The sequence below is a fragment of the Eretmochelys imbricata genome, chromosome 5 (assembly GCF_965152235.1).
Source record: "Eretmochelys imbricata isolate rEreImb1 chromosome 5, rEreImb1.hap1, whole genome shotgun sequence".
NCBI lineage: Eukaryota > Metazoa > Chordata > Testudines > Cheloniidae > Eretmochelys > Eretmochelys imbricata.
In genome coordinates, this window is record NC_135576.1 from 103,497,927 (window position 1) to 103,513,817 (window position 15,891).

Sequence of the window (15,891 nt, forward strand, 5' to 3'; positions counted from 1 at the left end):
AAACAGCAAAGTGAAACCAGGTGCGTTTACTACAATGGGAGAAGGGGAATTCACAGCAGTTTAGTTTATGTTATGCCCAATTTACTGCATATTCCTTTTGTTGATATAAATAGCAAGAAATGTCTCCCTCTTTTTGGATTTTGCTGTACAAAACAGATCCTATACAGAGATCTTGTGTATCTCTGATGTGTGGAGAAAACAGGAGTTCCACGTGGATTCTGGCTGACCTCTTCATTTTCTCTCACACTACTCCTCCCCTTCCTGCCATTACTCATACTGTGTTCCCGTTAGGGAGACAGTGTACTTATTACTAATATCTTCTATTTCTTAAGAAGAGCATCACTGCCAGTGAGTTATATCAGCTAACTGTGACCAGAGTTCTAGGGTAGAGCCAGCTGTGGTCACTCAATTAGGATGAACTGCAAAGAATGGGGCAGACAGTCCCCATAAAGCTGGTGGATATTCCAATACTTAGATTTACCAAGACAGCATAAAACAGCTTCTTTATTACCTTACTGGATACTCATAAATCCAGACATACAGTTCCTTTAAAGTGATCCAGCCTCAGGCCTCCATCCAGGTACCCATGTCAAATATGATGAAAATTTCTGTAAATCTTATTTCATCGTATAAAAGAAAAGGTTCTGCTAGTCCCAAAGGATGGGACACATTACCTCCCAGGTTAACGAATGTTCAGATCTTACCCAAATACACGCTACAGCCAATTCTTATTAACTAAAATCTAAAGGTTTATTTATAAAAATAAAGAAAAGGTGAGAGTTCAAATTGGTTAAAGGAATCAGTTACACACTAAGGGCAAAGTTCTCGGCTCAGGCTTGTAGCAGTGATGGAATAAACTGCTGGCTTACATCAAGTCTCTGGAGTACAGCCACAGCTTGGATGGGTCATTCAGTCCTTTGTTCAGAGCTTCAGTTTGTAGCAAAGTTCCTCCAGAGGTAAGAAGCAGGATTGAAGACCAAATGGAGAAGATGCAGCTGCCTTTTATAGTCTCTTGCCATGTGGCCTGTGATTTCTTTGTTTCAAACACAAGCTGCCCAGCACATGGTTTAGAAGTCTTGGAGTTCTTTTAAGAGAAATGCCCCTGCATGCCTTGCTGAGTCATAAGATGTATCTGCTTCCCTCAATGGGTCAATTGTAAAGCTGATGGTCCTTAATGGGCCATCAAGCAGACTAGGCAGTGCTGATGCCAAACTGTCTGGGGTGTTACCCAGAAGCATAGCACGAGTTTGAAATACAGACGTATCTATAACTCATAATACAAAGGTGATACAAACATATAAACAAGATTATCATATCTGGCAAATTATGACATCTTTGCAAATATCTTACATGGCATATGTGGCTGATTACTTTGTGTGCATTACCCCAGGAGCAAACATTTGAAATCCAGGGATAGAGCTGTCAAGGTTCCTTCCCCACTCTGAACTCTGGGGTACAGATGTGGGGCCCTGCATGAAAGACCCCCTAAGCTTATTTTTACCAGCTTAGGTTAAAAACTTTCCCAAGGCACAAACTTTGCCTTGTCCTTGAACAGTATGCTGCCATCACCAAGTGATTTAGACAAAGAACAGGGAAAGGACCACTTGGAGTTCCTAGTTCCCCAAAATATTCCCCCAAGCCCTTACACGCCCTTTCCTGGGGAGGCTTGAGAATAAACAAGATGAGCACAAACCAGCCTTGGATTTTTAAGACCCAAAAAACCCAGTCAGATTCTTAAAAATCAGAACTTTATTAGAAGAACAAAAAAAGATAAGAGAACAACTCTGTAAGATCAGAATAGAAGATAATCTTATAGGCACTCAGATTCAAAACATAGAGAATCCCTCTAGGCAAAACCTTAAGTTACAAAAAGACACAAAAACAGGAATACACATTTCCTCCAGCACAGGGAATTTACAAGCCAAGACAAAGAAAACCAAATGCATTTTCTAGCTAGATTACTTACTAACTTTACAGGAGTTGGAGGGCTTGCATCCTTGATCTGTTCTCGGCATAGGTATCACACAGACAGACAAAAGCTTTTTTCCTCCACTCCAGATCTGAAAGTATCATGTCCTCTCATTGGTCATTTTGGGTCAGGTGCCAGCGAGGTTACCTTAGCTTCTCAACCCTTTACAGGTAAAAAGATTTTGCCTCTGGCCAGGAGGGATTTTATAGCACTTTAAATACAAAAATGACACATGCATACAGCTAGCATAATCATAACCAGCAAAACATAACCTTTTTATAGACACCTCACTAGACAACCTTTGTACAATATTTGCTGCAAATATATAACAGTGGTTGCAAAAATGATCTATATGGTCAGATTTTAATCAGATAACGTCACACTAACAAAACAGAAAAAGCACCTGTGTGCTCTGTCCTTTTAGAGCTTTTTCCTTGTTTAAAAATCAGACTCTAAATCAGTGGTTCCCAAACTGGAGTTTGTGAAATGTATCAGGGGGTTCTCAGAAAAAATTCTGTAATGGCGGACAGAGCTGTCGCTAGGGACCCGGGTCGTGCGGGGCAGCAGCTGGGACCCAGGTATGTGGGGCTGGAGCTGGAGCCCCATAGCCATTGGGGCAGGCAGTTGGAGTCCCGTGGAGTGCAGGGTCGGCAGCCCAGGCACCGAGCACCATGGCAGGCAGGGTGGCAACCGGGACCCTGTCCTTGGCTGACAGGGGAAGCTGGGCGGCATGAGAGGCAGAGTGGGAGGGGGAGCCATGCTGTATCTGGGGGGGGCCATCCAGGCTAATTTGACCCTGGCCCCGCACCCCCCTGATGGTGGAAGAAAAGGTATTTGTGTGCCAAATCAGCCGGAACCAAGGTCATTGTACCCAATGTGGCGGAAACGACTCTCAGTTAGTCCATACTCCGTCATTCTCTGTAGCGTGCTGTTTTGCTCCAATGAGACGTGAGTGAATCGTCTCATTTTCTAGTTTGTTCTTTGTTAGCATTCTCAGTGTGTTATTTTTATTTGAACTGTTGTACACCCAATATGGACTTGTGGCTGAAAAAGGAAAGTGTAAAGACACGAGAAAACAAACCTTTGACATCAGCTAGCGTTTCGTCAAGTCCAAAGTGTGGAAAATGTCAATGATCATGATGGTCCTGGAAAGTTGCTTATGAAGAAAAGAAAATAAGACAACGATTATATAAAAAATGGCTTTATATGCTGTGACAAAGTTCCTGCTCTGCCTTGGTGGGTCTCGTGCTTATTGGCGGATTTGCTCGCCTTGGAGCTTCACGGCAGCCCTCGGCCTGGCCGTTTTTCTGAATTCACAGTCCAGGTCGACTCCTCCTGTGTCTGATCAGGAGTTGGGAGGATTTTGGGGGGAACTCAGGCCTGCCCTCTACTCTGGGTCCCAGCCCAGGGCCCCGTGGAATGCAGCTGTCTAGAGTGCCTCCTAGAACAGCTGTGCGACAGCTACAACTCCCTGGGCTACTTCCCCATGGCCTTCTCCCAACACCGTCTTTATCCTCACCATAGGACCTTCCTCCTGGTGTCTGATAATGCTTGTACACCTCAGTCCTCCAACAGTTCGAGTTCTCACTGTCAGCTCCTAGTGCCTCTTGCGCCCAGATCCTCACACGCACCCCACAAACTGAAGTGAGCTCCTTTTTTAAAAACCAGGTGCCCTGATTAGCCTGCCTTAATTGATTCTAGCAGCTTCTTGATTGGCTGCAGGTGTTCTAATCAGCCTGTCTTAATGGTCTCCAGAAGGTTCCTGATTGTTCTGGAACCTTCCCTGTTGGGAAACGGAACGTCTTTTGCTTGCTCCTCAGCTATCTGCTTTCTGTTCTTTTCTAAAGCCCCCTGGCCCGGATTTTTCTTACTTTTTGCACCTGCCTTAGTCCCCCCCCGACCGGGCCAGACGCTTTTTTTGTTTTTTTTTTCATTTTTTGCCTCTTTTTTTTCCGTCTACGTCCTTTGCCAGCACCCGCCCCCCCCCACGCCTGCTTTCGGGCGCAGCTATTTGCCTCAGCTGAGCCCCCGGAGGAGGGGGGGGAAGGTTGTCGATTTTGCTGTCCGGAGGGGGGAGTGGAAACCCCCAGACCCAGCCGTTTTGCCAGCAGCTCGGACTTTACAACATTCTTAACATGCCGGAGGCCTTGGAACACAGCCAACACAGCCGGAGACGAAGATTTCAGCAGACAGAAGAAATAATTCAAGAGCGCTATAAATCATCGTGAGGGGGCCGTAAGACTGAGTAATTTTCTGAATTATACTCTCGTGGGGGGGAGTTTGACTGTGATTACTCGCGTTTGTGGCGGCACAGGGGGTGTGGCGTGGAGACCCCCACCCCCCTGATCCATCGGTGCCCCTACCTCCCCATCGTTATTACAACTGTCACGGCCCCCCCGCCGTCTGTCCCTGCTGGCAACCTGTCATCTCCCTTCGGATCCAGCTGTTCGCTTTGAATTTTGCCTTCCGGACCGGACAGAACAGCCGACCAACCGAGACTCTTTGGACAAACGTGTGTGGGTCTGCACCCGCCCCCCCCCCCCCGGATTGCTTATCCCACAGCTTGCCCCTATTACTGGACCCCGATTTTGTTTTCCCTCCCCTCCCCCAGTTTAACCCCCTCGGCATTCCCCCCCCTCCCTGCCTGCAGCCTAGCGGAAGGAGGGGCTACTCCGCCTTTCCCCTCCCCCCTCCTCCTTCCGGTGTCTTCCTGTCTCTCCCTGCTCACAATGGCGGGGAACGAGAGGGGAGAGACTGCTTCAACAAAATTAGTTGTCCCTCCCCCACCACCACCACCGCCCGACCCCCAAGGTCCCCCCCCACCACTATTGTCAAGATATTTGCCACCCCCCCTGCTGGGGCACCGGTAGCAGGAGGCACCAGGGTGATCGCTGCTGCTGCTGCTGCACCCACCGCCCCCCCAGATTCTAGGAAACCCCCCCGGTTCGCCGGAAGGGCCAGGGCGGGTGGAAAGGAAAGGGCCCCGCTAAAACCACTGAGCCCTCCATGGCAGGGGCTGCCCCCACCGCTGTGGCCTCGTCATCAACCGTGGCGCCCCTCCCTGCGTTTCCCTCCACCAGCTCTGCGATTGTCCCTCCCCCGGCCCCCAGGACGTATGCCCGGGCGGCAGCGGACTCTCCCCTGCCTGCCGCCTCGTCATCTCGCCCCCCCCCCCCGCCTCCGCCACCATCACCAGCGGCCGAGGCCCTTTCCCCGCCTTGACCAGGAAGCACGGCGTCCGTTCCTCCTGGTGCCCGCCTCGCCCCACGTGGAGACATACGTGCAGGCGTTGGCGAAGGTGGTAGGACCCACGGCTATTGTGGCGGCCTCCAAGATGTATGGGAAGGTCGTTTTCTTCTTAGCCTCGGAGGATGCCGCCCAGGAGGCGGTAGAGAGGGGCCTGACGGTGGGGGGGGTGTTTGTCCCCCTAGAACCGTTAGAAGATCTGGGCGTTCGCCTCGTCCTTACCTCCGTTCCTCCCTTCTTACCCAATGCTGCCCTGTTACCCGCTCTTTCCACCCTGGGGAAACTTGTCTCTGTCATCAGCCCTCTCCCGTTGGGCTGCAAGGACCCCACCCTCCGTCACATTTTTTCGTTCCGCCGGCAAGTGCAGCTTCTACCACCGGCAGGGGCGCGTGACGAAGAGGCGCTCGAGGGGTCCTTTCTAGTCCCCTACCAGGGAGCCCGCTATCGGGTCTTTTACTCCACCGGAGAGGCCCGGTGTTACCTCTGCCGTTCAGCGGGGCATGTCCGCAGAGACTGCCCTTTGGCCCGGGGGGGAGGGGCACCCGAAACCCCCGGGACCCGGCAGGACATCGGCCCCGTCGCTGCCGACGCCCCTGGCTGCCCAGCACCTGAAACCAACCCTCCTCCTACTCGACCCATCGCTGCTCCCGTCCGGGCCCAAGAGATACCTTCCCTACAACGCCCGGGTGAGCAAGGGAGTTCCACCCTTGCTAGTACTAATCCAACAGAGCCTATGGAGGAGGGTGTGGCAAGGATATTACCGGGTATAGGAGAGGGCCCTCCCCAAGGAGAAACCCCCGCCCCTCATGTTGCCTCACCGCTACCTCCCCGAACCCCTAAACCATCGCCTCCGCCCCCCGACACGACCCCTGCTAACCAGCCCCCAGATGACGCTATGGAGGGCTGGACCTTAGTCCAGGGGAAGCGAGGCAAGCGGAAGGCTCGAGCTCCGCTGCATCCATCCGACGCGGAAGCCCCCCGGAAGACCAGGAAAGGAGGCACTGCTATCGAGCCTCCCGCCACGGCCACGAGCGAGATCCATCCGCTGGTGTCGGGAGGGGAAGACGGACCGGCATTGGAGGGCAGAATCCCCCCTCCACGGGAGACCCTCCCCTCCGAGACTTCTGAGGACGCCCCTTCTGCCTGGACACTACCCGAACCCCCTGCGGACCCCGAGGCGACCGTTGAGGCGGGCCCTAGAGGAGAGGCCCCTGGGGTGGCAGGAGTTGGCCTCTCCCCCGTGTACGCGGAGATTGAGGCCCTAGATTTGACCCCGGTCACCCAGGGAGGGGATGATCTGCTGCCGGCTGGCCTCGAGCTGGGCAGCCTTACCCCAGCCTCCCTTTCCCCATGCTCCCTCCCCCTAATTGCCTTCCCGGGTGAGCACCCTGCAGAAGGTGGTCCCCCACCTGATGCCATGGCTGCTAAGACCACCATGGAGCCAGCACCTAGCATTATTGGGAGCCCCCTCCCTTACCCCTTAACCCTTGACTCTGCTCAGGAGGCACTTTCCTTTAGCTGCTTGCCTCCTGCACCCCAGAGCCTTACCTCTGCCCCTGCCCCCACCCCTGCCCCTGCCCAAGTTCCCTCCTCCTGCAATGTTAATGCCGCCCCTGGGGTTATTTCCTTTCCGCCTTTCGCGGATTCCCCCCAGGGAGCAGTCTTTGCACTTTCTAGCCGCGACCCATTAGGAGTGGCAATTTTTCCCCTGCCATCCCCCTCCACCCCAAGGCGTGAAATGAATTTAATAACCCCAGCCTGTCAGACGCCCCGTCGGTGGTCCGCACCCTGTCTACCCGCCTTAGCAGACCACGAGGCTGTATTAAGAAGCCCATCAGGGAACACCTCGGGAATTGTAACCCCACCCCCCCATGAGCTGCGGCATGCGCTACGGAAGTTCCTAGAGCACACCCGTGGCGCCCGCGATAGGGCACAGCTGGCTCTTCAGCTATGGGGGGACTTTGATCAACTCCTCCAGGCCACAAGGGCCCTTATAAAGGAGGGCAGGGGGCAAGGAAGGCGCGGTGCTGCGGCCGCGTCGGAAACTGTGGGCTCGCTCGTAGATCTACTCACCCACGGGATGGGTCACGGGTTGCTGTGCAACCCGCCGGGGGCCCTGAACCCCCCCGCCAATACAAGGCCCCCACCCCCCCAGCCCTCCGCATGACGCCTCTTATTATTGCGACCCTGAATACCAGGGGCTGTAGGATGGCTCTCCGCAGGTCCCAGGTGCTCTCTTACCTTCGGGAGGGGAGGTACTCTGTAGTTTTCCTGCAGGAGACCCATACGGACCCGGCCGCCGAGGACAGGTGGCGGCTGGAGTGGGGGGACGGGGTATACTTTAGCCACTTCGCGACCTGGCGTGGCGATCCTGTTCTCCCCCAACCTACGGCCTGAAGTGCTAGGGGTCAACGAGGCCGTGCCGGGCCACCTGCTGCACCTTTGAGTCCGTATGGAAGGGCTCGTGGTTAATTTTGTTAACATTTATGCCCCGCAAATGAGCTCCAGGCGGCCACAATTTTATCAGCAGGTGTCCGACTTTCTCGGCACCCTGGATTCGCACGAGTGCCTGGTCCTGGGAGGGGACTTTAACACCACCCTCGAGGAACGGGACCGCTCAGGGGCCGAATCGAGTCCGGCCGCTGCGAATATTCTCCAAGGGATAGTTGACCATCACTCCCTAGTGGACGTCTGGCGTGACCATCACCCGAATGACACCTCCACGTTCACCTTTGTCTGGGTGGAGGCCCATCGGTCACACCACTCTCGGTTGGACCGTATTTACTTATCCCGTTTCCATCTTTCACAGGCCCACTCCTCCGCCATTCGGCCGGCCCCATTTTCCGATCATCATTTAGTTACTGTAACCGTCTCCCTCCGTGCAGAGAGACCGGGGCCGGCCTATTGGCACTTTAATAACAGCCTATTGGAGGACGAGAGCTTTGTGATGTCCTTCCGGGAGTTTTGGCTGGCCTGGCGAGAGCAGTGGCGTGCCTTTCCCTCGGTGCAGCGATGGTGGGATCTTGGGAAGGTGCGCGCCAAGCTCTTCTGCCGTGACTACACTCGGGGCACCAGCCGACGGCGAAATGCGGCGATAGAGCAGTTGGAACGGGAGGTCTTAGAGATGGAGAGGCGCCTGGCCACCGATCCCGAGGACACGTCCCTCTGCGGAGCGTGCCGGGAGAAGCGGGAGGAGCTCCGGGCCCTTGAGGACCACCGGGCCCGAGATGCCTTCGTTCGGTCCCGCATCCGCCTCCTTCGGGAGATGGACCGCGGCTCCCGCTTCTTCTATGCCCTGGAGAAAACGAGGGGGGCCAAGAAACACACCACCTGCTTTCTTGCGGAAGACGGCACCCCCCTCACGGATCCGGAGGAGATGTGTGGGAGGGCCCGTGACTTCTACACAAACCTTTTCTCCCCGGACCCGACCGATCCTGACGCTTGCGAGGTGCTCTGGGAGGAACTCCCCACGGTCAGCGTGGGCGACCGAGACCGACTAGAGCTGCCTCTCACCCTGGCCGAGTTCTCGGAAGCCCTCCGTCGCATGCCCACCAATAAATCTCCGGGCATGGACGGGCTGACCATGGAGTTTTACCGCGCGTTCTGGGACATTCTCGGCCCAGACCTAGTCACCGTCTGGGCTGAGTCCTTGCAGAGCAGGGTCCTCCCTCTGTCATGCAGGCGAGCGGTGCTCGCTTTGCTGCCGAAGAAGGGGGACCTCCGCGATCTACGAAACTGGCGTCCCGTCTCACTCCTTAGCACGGATTACAAAATCGTAGCGAAAGCAATCTCGCTGCGGCTAGGGTCCATGATGGCGGACGTGGTCCACCCAGACCAGACCTATACTGTCCCGGGTCGCAGCATTTTCGACAACCTCTTTCTAGTCCGAGACCTTTTGGAACTCGGGCGGAGAGATGGTCTATCGTTCGCCCTCCTGTCTCTTGATCAGGAGAAGGCGTTCGATAGAGTAGACCATGGGTACCTCCTGGGCACTCTGCAGGCGTTTGGATTTGGACCTCAGTTTGTGAGTTTTCTCCGGGTGCTGTATGCCTCCGCGGAGTGTTTGGTTAGGCTCAACTGGACCCTGACTGAACCAGTCAGCTTCGGGCAAGGAGTGCGGCAGGGGTGCCCCCTCTCGGGCTAGTTGTACGCTCTGGCGATCGAGCCTTTCCTCTGTCTCCTCCGCAGGAGGATGACAGGGCTGGTGCTGCGGGAGCCGGAGCTGCGGCTGGTCCTGTCGGCGTACGCCAATGACGTGCTCCTCGTGGTCCAGGACCCGGGTGACTTGGCGCGAGTGGAGGCATGCCAAGCCATCTATTCGGCAGCCTCCTCCGCCCGAGTCAACTGGGTCAAGAGCTCTGGCTTGGCGGTGGGGGACTGGCGGCAGGTAAGCTCCCTCCCACCCGCACTTCAGACCATCCGGTGGAGTGCGGGTCCACTGCTCTATCTTGACGTTTACCTTTCCGCCACGCATCCTTCCCCGCCGGAGAACTGGCAAAATTTAGAGGGCGGGGTGATAGAGCGGATCCGGAGATGGACGAGGCTACTCCGATGTCTCTCCCTCCAAGGGAGAGCACTGGTGCTTAACCAACTAGTCCTGTCCACGCTCTGGTACCGGCTCAACACCCTGGCCCGGCCCCGGGTTTCCTGACCCACCTCCGGAGATTGATTCTAGAGTTCTTCTGGTCAGGAATGCACTGGGCCCCTGTTGGAGTTCTTCATCTGCCCCTGAAGGAGGGAGGGCAGGGCCTGAAGTGTCTGTACACTCAGGTCCGCGTTTTCCGCCTCCAGGCCCTGCAGAGGCTCTTTTATAGTGCAAGTAGTTCGGCGTGGAGCATATTGGCGCACGCCTTCCTGCGCCGTTTCCAAGGGCTTCAATACGACCGGCAGCTCTTTTATCTTTCTCCGAGGGGTTTTCCGCGAGACCTCTCCGGGCTGCCGGTCTTCTACCAGGACCTCCTCCGGACCTGGAAACTGTTTCTAACAACCAGGTCCGTGGCGGCCACCGTGGGAGCAGATCTCCTCACGGAGCCCCTGCTACACAACCCCCAGCTCCGTGTGCAGGTGGCGGAGTCCCGCTCGGTGCGCCAGAGGTTGGTCCAGGTGGAAGTCACGAGGGTCGGAGACCTCCTGGACTACGACCGGAGAGACTGGCTGGATCTCCTGACTCTCGCTCGGCGCATGGGGCTCTCCAGCCTCCGTACCCCCCGGCGCGTACTTCAGGAGGTGAAGGCTGCCTTGACCCCCGCTGCTCGGGCTTATGTTAGCCGAGCCTTGTGCGAGGGCGCACCCCGCCCATCCCTTACCCCAGGCCCGCCGGACCTTTCCATCGGGCCCCTACCCCGTAGATCCCAACAAACCCCTCACCCTTTCACTGCAAGCCGGCTGCATGAACTGCAGCCGGTTAGCTTTCAAATTGCACCACGGAAATACTTATATACACTTACACTTCACACCCTTCACGCCCACACCCTGGTGTCCCGCCCCGATACAAAGTGGCGGGATCTCCTGCCACCTTTGGAGGGTGAGCAACCTCAGTGGGCCAGCCTGTATTCCACCTTGGTCCCAAGGCCCGTCGGGGACATCAGTTGGCGGCTCCTTCATGGAGCTGTGAGCACGGGCGTGTTTCTGACACGGTTTACCCCCATCCCGGACACTTGTCCTTTTTGTAATGTGAGGGAAACCCTGGCGCACGTGTATTTAGAGTGTGCCAGATTGCAGCCCCTTTTCCGGCTCCTCACAAATATTCTATTACGCTTCTGGCTTCATTTCTCCCCTCACCCTTTTATCTATACACTTCCCATCCATGGCCCCACAAAGTCGCGGGATCTTCTGGTCAACCTCCTCCTAGCTTTGGCTAAAACAGCCATTTATAAAACCAGAGAGAGGAGGTTGGCCCATGAAACGTCCTGCGATTGTGGGGCCGTTTTCCGATCCTCAGTACATTCACGTATCCGGGCGGAGTTCCCCTGGGCGGCGTCCACCGACTCCCTTGACGCCTTCGAGGAGCGGTGGGCGCTGTCTGGGGTTCTCTGCTCGGTGACCCCGTCCGGTTCCCTCCGTCTGACCCTTTGATTGAGGGGAAGAGCGAGAGACACCAGCCCCAGCCGTTGCCGCTGTGGATACCATCATTTCTGTCATCTAGGAGGGGTCCTATAATACATGGGTGTCTACCCCCCCCACCCCTAAACCGCCCACCCCGCAGCCGTGCCCATCTTACCGGGCACTCTCAGGAGAGGGAGGATCGGTGACACTGGGCGCGGCACTGGGTAACTCGAGGGGGTGGAAGACCACGAGTGTCGAGGAAGCCCCCCCGCTCTAGGCCACCAGGTAACTCAGGAGGGTGGAAGACCATGAGTGTCGAGGAAGCCCCCCCGCTCTGGGCCCAGGCTAGCCTGAACACTTCTCCCTCCTGAAAGCTGCTGTGTTATACCTTCTGATTGCGTTGTTTTGTTGCATAGTTGTTTTGTTTTCTTTGGTAATTCTGTAAGCGTTACCAATAAACTTTCTTTCTGTTTCAAAAAACAAAACAAAACAAAAAAAAAACCTTCCCTGTTACCTTATCCAGGGGAAAAGGACCTACTTAGCCTGGGGCTAATATATCTGCCTTCTATCACTCTCCTGTAGCCATCTGGCCCGACCCTGTCACAATGCATTCATGGGCAGCGAGTTCTACGGGCCTGTGGTGCCTGGGCACCAGGAATGCCTGGTACCACAGGCCCGGCTCCAGCACTGTTTGAAGCCGGGTCTCTCCCTTTGCCCCACCTTCCACGCCCGCCCCTGCCCCCTCCTCCCGCTGCGCATCCCCCAGGCCATTTTAAACAGCCCAGGGCCCCCACTCACCACTGGCAGCGCAGCAGAGCTGAGCAGCTTCCTGCCTGCTCACTCCACGTGGCTGCCGGCCCCTCCCTGTGGCCCCTAGGCAGAGTGGGTCTGTGTCCCGCCCCAAACGCCCCGGCGGCCAATGGGAAGCTGCGGGGGCAGTGCCTGGGGTGTAGCAGCACATGGAGACTTCCGGTCTGCCCTGCCTAGGAGCGCCAAGTAAGCGCCGCACCCCCCAATCCCCTCCCAGAGCCTGCACCCCCACCTCTTTCCCCCACCCCTTTCCTCCCAGAGCCTGCACCCCCACCCCTTTCCCTCCATCCCCCAAACTCCCTCCCAGAGCCTGCACCCATACTCTGCCCCAGAGCCTGCACCCCCTCTCTCCACATCCCCTCCCGCCCCCAAAATCTCTCCCAGAGCCTGCAACCCCTCCCTCTGCACCCCCTCCCATCCCCAAATTCCCTCCCAGAGCCTGCACCCCTCACCCCTCCTGCACCCCAGCCCCTCCCCCAGCCTGGAGCCTGCACCCAGCACCCAAACTCCCTCCCAGAGCCTGCACCCCTCACCTGCTCCTACACCCCCATGCCTTGCCCCAGCCCGAAGCCTACACCCAAACTTCGTTCCAGAGCCTGCACCCTCCCTCTGCACCCTCTCCCATCCCCAAACTACCTCCCAGAGCCTGCACCCATACTCTGCCCCAGAGCCTGCACCCTTCCCCCCTTCCTGTACACCCACCCCCTGCCCTAGTCCAGAGCCTGCACCCAAACTCTGTCCCAGGGCCTGCACCCCCACCAAAATTATTATGAAGAACAAGTTTAAGCTTTGTTATAGTTGTGCGTTGTTTGCCTGGACTGCTCATGACCCGAACGCTTGTGGGAGGAACTCTTTATTTGAGTTGGCTTCTTAAATACATACCTTCATGCTGGTTCATGTCCGGTACTCCTTGATGAAAAATGTAGGAGCCTTGTCCTCTAACAGGCTTAACTGAAGTGATACGAGCTACAAAAGTGAAATCTTGGAAGATTGTTGCCATTTTCATAATGTAATGATAAATAATAATGTAATAATAAATAGTGTGCAATAAATGTGTCATAAAAAAACCCAAATTATTTCCAAGATCACTGCTTCTATAATTTATGCTCAGGTAAGGGAGAAAATCCCTGGAAATATTCATTTTTAGGAGGGGGTTTGTGAGATTTGATATTTTCATGAAAGGGGTTCGCGGGTTGTTAAAGTTTGGGAACCACTGCTATATACTAAATGCCCAGTACCCGATTTACCATGGTGCCATGGCACCAAGCCCATGGTCCAAAGGGGGCCCAGCCCGCTCTTCTCCACCCCCCCGCTCTCTCCTGTGGGGGCAGAAGCTTGATGCTTCCGGTTCCTGCTGCAGCAGGGCAGGCTCTGCCACCAGCCAAGCTCCTTCCCCGCCTTTTCCCACAGCGTGCTTCCTTCCTTCCCCACTCCCTCTCCCTGCCGCCGATCAGCTGTTTGCCAGCAGGAGAGAGGGAGAAGAGCAGTGCCTCAGTGTGCTCGCTGCTCCAGGGAGGAGGCGGAGAAGAGGCGGGGATGGGGCCTTGGAGAAGGGGCTGGAATCGGGGCATACCCCCTCAAGCCCCCTGCCGTGAGCACCCCACAACCCCAGCCCACACCCCCAGTCCTCTGCCCACCCTGACCCCTGCATCCCCCTCACACACCCCCAGCCCCCTGCCCTGACCCATGCACCCCCCTCACACCTCCCCAGCTCCCTGCCCTGACTTTTGCACCCCCCACACATACCCAGCCCCCCCACACCCGATGCCCTGACTCCTGCAGCCCCCACATATCCCCACCTGCATCCTGAGCACCAAACAGGAGCTCCTGCACACACACACACACACACACACATATTCACACCGGCACACCTCACACCAAACAGAAGCTGCCCCAGGTAAGCGCTCCACACCCCAACGTCCTGAGCCCCCTTCCTCACCCTAGCTCCTGGCCAGACCCCACACCTCAATGTTTATTTTTTACAATATTTGGAAAGATCATTAAGTGTCCGTCGAGACCCTCCATGATTTTCAAGTGGTCAGTGGAAAAATAAGTTAGACTACAAGAACAATCAAGGTACCACACTTTATTTTCATTTACTTGCTATTACTTATAGGAGGAGGAGAAAGAAAAAAAGAATGAAAGACAGGGGCAGGGGGAGGGAGATAAGAGAGAATGTTCTTTTTCTTGGCCTGGTCCCAAGGAGGGGCCCCAAAAATGAAGCTGAGCACAGGGCCAGGGGGCCCCACTAACTCTAAATCCACCACTGGCTGTCACGTCACCTGGGCTGTAGATACTGTGTCAGCTGATCCCCACAGTCTCCAACCTACCTGGGCAGTACAGCAGACATGGCCCTGTGGGAGGAGGGGCAGCTCAGTGCAGAGAGAGACAAAGAGAATGGGCTAGAACCAGGTAGGTACCCACTTTATGTGGGCAGGGGTGGGGGGGATTCTGTTTACCCCCTCCCCAGCTCTGTTGCCCTTGCAGTTTACCCCAGCCCCTCCCTTGCTCCATGGACCACCCCTAGCTCCAGCCCCATGTGCTTTTGCCCTCAGCCCCTTTTACAATCATTTCCCAGGGGGGCACACAAATATGTTTGGCGCCAGGCCCACAAAAAGTTAATCCAGCCCCGTAAACCCCAAATCTTGTTTGAAACATAAACCCTTGTATCAGAGGCCCTGTATGAGGCCTAAGGTCTGAGCTAAAGTAATGGTCAAGACTTTGCTAACATAAAGCAAAGTTAAGCTGTGAGCCAGAGGCAGGCCCTGCTCACAGAACCTGGCAAGGAAAGGGCTGATGCTGCAAAAAGATACTACCTAAAAGGTACTGGACACTAGATATCAGAACACTCCAATACTTGCACATTCCACACACATAACAAGGAACAAGCTTACCCATCCTAAAGACAGGGGCAAAAGGGTAATATGATGGATAGAGTTGTTCGAACCAACATGTGCAAGGTGAGAGGCAGCACCTTTCTGCATAGAGGGCTTGTACCTTGTGTGACGGGGCAAGGCCATATGGCTATAGAAAAGTAGTGGGAGATAGATATATTAGCTCCAGGCTAAACAAATCCCTGGTACCAGGATAAGTGAAATGGCAGCTGCTCCAGGTCAATTAAGACACCTGGGGCCAATTAAGAACTTTCCAGAAGGCAGGGAGAAGGCTGGGTTGATTGGGACACCTGAAGCCAATCAGGGGCTGGCTGAAACTAGTTAAAAGTCTCCCAGTTAGTCAAGTGGGGGTGCATGTCAGGAGCTGTGGGAGGAAGTTGCGCTGTTGGAGAGGCTGAGTAGTACACACCTTATCAGGCACCAGGAAGGAGGCCCTGAGGTAAGGGTGAAGTGGAGCTTGAGGAAGTGAGGGCTGCTGTGGGGGAAGTAGCCCAGGGAATTGTACATGTCATGTTCCTGAAAGGTCAGCTACCATAGCTGATACTATTAGGGTCCCTGGGCTGGAGCCTGGAGTAGAGGGTAGGCCTGGGCTCCCCCCCTGCACACCTTTGCCCCCTGATTAATCACTGGGAGACAACAGAGACTGTGCAAGGAAGGATAACTTCTCCTCACCTCCCTTGCTGGCTTATGATGAAAATGGCTCAGTAGACTGTGACCTTTGTCTCTAGAGAGAGAAGGGTTACGTGCAGAGTCACAGTGAGCCTCTGAGGCTAGCGAAATCCGCCAGGAAATGTGGTACCCATGGAGGCAAGGACAGAGCTTTGTCACACTTGTTACATAGAGGGGTTGCACCTCACTAAGTCGAGTGATGTGTAACTTGTTTGTACTCATGTATAAGAATGTATCCCTGGGGTGGTGTCTTTGCCC

General features: G+C 55.4%; 1 long non-coding RNA gene across 1 annotated transcript; it reads right to left on the reverse strand.

Moving 5' to 3' along the window:
* Positions 1-1,726: 1,726 nt before the first annotated feature.
* LOC144265236 (uncharacterized) lies at positions 1,727-3,115 on the reverse strand. Its single transcript, XR_013346207.1, has 2 exons — positions 3,051-3,115; positions 1,727-2,180 (listed from the first exon to the last, which is right to left on the reverse strand). It is a non-coding gene; the product is annotated as an uncharacterized LOC144265236 (long non-coding RNA).
* Positions 3,116-15,891: the final 12,776 nt, after the last annotated feature.